The sequence below is a fragment of the Dipteris shenzhenensis genome, chromosome 25 (assembly GCF_047967505.1).
Source record: "Dipteris shenzhenensis isolate YYH24624 ecotype China chromosome 25, Dip_SZ_1.0, whole genome shotgun sequence".
Classification (NCBI taxonomy): Eukaryota; Viridiplantae; Streptophyta; class Polypodiopsida; order Gleicheniales; family Dipteridaceae; genus Dipteris; species Dipteris shenzhenensis.
The window spans coordinates 20,130,669-20,134,767 of NC_141620.1; the positions used below are offsets into that span (position 1 = coordinate 20,130,669).

At 38.2% G+C, this 4,099-nt stretch overlaps 1 long non-coding RNA gene across 1 annotated transcript; it reads left to right on the plus strand.

Moving 5' to 3' along the window:
- Nucleotides 1-2,699: 2,699 nt before the first annotated feature.
- Nucleotides 2,700-3,375, plus strand: LOC147885572 (uncharacterized). The gene is made up of 3 exons (XR_015543508.1): nucleotides 2,700-2,796; nucleotides 2,925-3,083; nucleotides 3,217-3,375. It is a non-coding gene; the product is annotated as an uncharacterized LOC147885572 (long non-coding RNA).
- Nucleotides 3,376-4,099: the final 724 nt, after the last annotated feature.

Here is a 4,099-nt window from a genome sequence, read left to right on the forward strand (position 1 = left end):
CACCTCCTCCCGGCACTTCCTTTTAAAGGTGAAATTCTTAGCGCCATAGGGATTCCGTCAACTTTGCTTACAGCGATAGTCATCTAATGTAGAGTGTCAAAGGATGCTCATGTATCTTCGCTCCGTCAACTTTTGGTTACGGTTGTAGTCATCTGCATAGAGTGTTAGTGATCCTCATCGGCTTCCTGTTCTCTATTTAGCTCTGTTCTTGAGAGTGTTAATGATCCTCATGTATCTTTAGCCGTCCAATTTGAAAGGTGAAGTTCTCATGGCCATCGGTACTCCGCTCTGTTCTTTAGCTCCTTAATCGGCTTCCTTTCATCGGTGCTATTTGTGCGGCTACCGATGAATGTTGTCGTGAAAATTGCCTCTTATTAGTGTGTGCTCTTCCTCTTAAACACGAGCAATCATTGGCATCAAACGTTGCCTCAGCAAGAAATGGACTAGCACTCATGGTTAAAATTTGATCCTTTAAAGACATCCCTCTTCTTTGGCGTTTAAGTTAGCTATGATATTGATGACCTTTGTGTAGTGCTAATCATCCCCATGCATATGTGACAGTGGCATTTGAAGCAGAATCTATTGCTACATGCAAAGCCATCGGTGCTATATGTGCATCTAGCCATGAATGTTGCACTGAAAATTGTCTCTTATTAGTGTGTGCTCTTCCACTTAAGCATGAGGAGTCATTGGCATCAAAGGTTTCATCAACAAGCAATGAACTAGCACTAACACGTGAAATTTGATGTCTATAAAACTTTCATCATCAATGTTGTTTTGTGTGAGTAGTGATAATCATGATTGTACAATGCTAGCCATCTATGTATAGTGCTAATGATCCTCATGCATGTTTGTGGCATTGAAGCAGAAGTAAAAGCAAAAGTGGGCACTACATGTAAAGCCATCGGTGCTATTTGTGCAGCTAGCCATGAATGTTGTAGTGACAATTGTCTCTTATTAGTGTGTGCTCTTCCTCTTAAGAATGAGAAGTCATTGGTATCAAAGGTTGCATCAACAAGCAATGGAATAGCATTGACAGGTGAAGTTAGATCCCATAAAACTTTCCCATATAGGTGTTGTTTCTATGAGCAATAGCCATCTATTTACAGTGATAGTATATATGTATAGTATTAATGATCTTCATGTCTATTTGTGATATTGAAGCAGAATCCACTGCTAGATGCAAAGCCATCGGTGCTATATGTGCATCTAGCCATGAATGTTGCAGTGAAAACTGTCTCTTATTAGTGTGTGCTCTTCCTCTTAAGCGTGAGGAGTCATTGGCATCAAAGGTTTCATCAACAAGCAATGGACTAGCACTAATAGGTAAAATTTGATGTCTAAAAAACTTTCATCATCAATGTTTTTTTGTGTGAGTAGTGATAATCATGATTGTGCAATGCTAGCCATCTATGTATAGTGCTAATGATCCTCATGCATGTTTGTGGCATTAAAGCAAAAGCAGAAGTGGCCACTACATGTAAAGCCATCGGTGCTATTTGTGTAGCTAGCCATGAATGTTGTAGTGACAATTGTCTCTTATTAGTGTGTGCTCCTCCTCTTAAGCATGAGAAGTCATTGGTGTCAAAGGTTGCATCAACAAGCAATGGAATAGCATTGACAGGTAAAGTTAGATCCCATAAAACTTTCCCATATAGGTGATCTTTCTATGAGCAATAGCCATCTATTTACAATCATAGTATATATGTAAAGTATTAATGATCTTCATGTGTATTTGTGATATTGAAGCAGGATCAACCGCTAGATGCAAAGCCATCGGTGCTATATGTGCGTCCAGCCATGAATGTTGTAGTGAAAACTGTCTCTTATTAGTGTGTGCTCTTCCTCTTAAGCGTGAGGAGTCATTGGCATCAAAGGTTTCATCAACAAGCAATGGACTAGCACTAACAGGTAAAATTTGATGTCTAAAATTTTCCATCAATGTTGTTTTGTGTGAGTAGTGATAATCATGATTGTACAATGCTAGCTACCTATGTATAGTGCTAATGATCTGCATGCATGTTTGTGGCATTGAAGTAGAAGCAGAAATGGCCACTACATGTAAAGCCATCGTTGCTATCTGTGCAGCTAGCCATGAATGTTGTAGTGACAGTTGTCTCTTATTAGTGTGTGCTCTTCCTCTTAAGCATGAGAAGTCATTGGTATCAAAGGTTGCATCAAGAAGCAATGGAATAGCATTGACAGGTACAGTTAGATCCCATAAAACTTTACCATATAGGTGTTGTTTCTATGAGCAATAGCCATCTATTTACAGTGATAGTATATATGTAAAGTATTAATGATCTTCATGTGTATTTGTGATATTGAAGCAGAATCAACCGCTAGATGCAAAGCCATCGGTGCTATATGTGCATCTAGCCATGAATGTTGTAGTGAAAACTGTCTCTTATTAGTGTGTGCTCTTCCTCTTAAGCGTGAGGAGTCATTGGCATCAAAGGTTTCATCAACAAGCAATGGACTAGCACTAACAGGTAAAATTTGATGTCTAAAAAACTTTCATCATCAATGTTGTTTTGTGTGAGTAGTCATAGTCATGATTGTACAATGCTAGCCATCTATGTATAGTGCTAATGATCCTCATGCATGTTTGTGGCATTGAAGTAGAAGTAAAAGCAAAAGTGGCCACTACATGTAAAGCCATCGGTGCTATTTGTGCAGCTAGCCAGGAATGTTGTAGTGACAATTGTCTCTTATTAGTGTGTGCTCTTCCTCTTAAGCATGAGAAGTCATTGGTATCAAAGGTTACATCAACAAACAATGGAATAGCATTGACAGGTAACGTTAGATCCCATAAAACTTTCCCGTATAGGTGTTGTTTCTATGAGCAATAGCTATCTATTTACAATGATAGTATATATGTATAGTGTTAATGATCTTCATGTGTATTTGTGATATTGAAGCAGAATCAACCGCTACATGCAAAGCCATCGGTGCTATATGTGCATCTAGCCATGAATGTTGCAGTGAAAACTGTCTCTTATTAGTGTGTGCTCTTCCTCTTAAGCGTGAGGAGTCATTGGCATCAAAGGTTTCATCAACAAACAATGGACTAGCACTGGCAGGTAGAATTTGATGGCTAAAAGATTTCCATCATCAATGTTGTTTTGCGTGAGTAGTGATAGTCATGATTGTACAATGATAGCCATCTATGTATAGTGACAATGATCATCGTTCATCTTTGTGGCATTCAAGCAGAAGGAGAAGTGACCACTACATGTAAAGCCATCGGTGCTATTTGTGCAGCTAGCCATGAATGTTGTAGCGACAATTGTCTCTTATTAGTGTGTGCTCTTCCTCTTAAGCATGAGAAGTCATTGGTATCAAAGGTTGCATCAACAAGTGATGGACTAGCATTGACAGGTAAAGGTAGATCCCATGAAATTTTCCTGTATAGGTGATGTTTCTAGGAGCAATAGCCATCTATTTACAATGATAGTATATATGTATATTGTTAATTATCTTCATACATATTCAACCGCTACATGCAAATCCATTGGTACTATTTGTGCGACTAGCCATGAATGTTGTTGTGAAAATTGAATGTCATTAATGTGTGCTCTTCCTCTTAAGAATGATCAATCATTGGCATCAACCATTGCATCATTAAGCAATGGACTAGCACTAACAGGTAAAATTTTATCCCGTAAAAGCATTCCTCATCAATGTTTTTTTTGTGAGAAGTCATAGTCATCTATGTATAGTGTTTTAATGATCATTATGAATCTTCATGGCATTGAAATAGAATTGACCATGACATGAAAATCCATCGGTGCTATTTGTGTGGCTAGCCATGAATGCTATAGTGAAAATTGTCTTTTATTATTGTGTTCTATCCTTCTTAAGCATGAGGAGTCATTGGTATCAAAGGTTGCATTAACAAGAATGAACTAGCATTGGCTATGGTAAAATTTGATCCCTGAGTTTCCTATGTGCTCTTCCAATTAAGCATGATGAGTCCTTGACATCATTAGAGAATTATGATAATTTCCACCAATAAAAGTATTACTCACTTGAGCCCAATTGTCATTGTTACAGAATCAGCCCTTGCATGCAAAGCCATTGGCGCCATTTGTGCAAG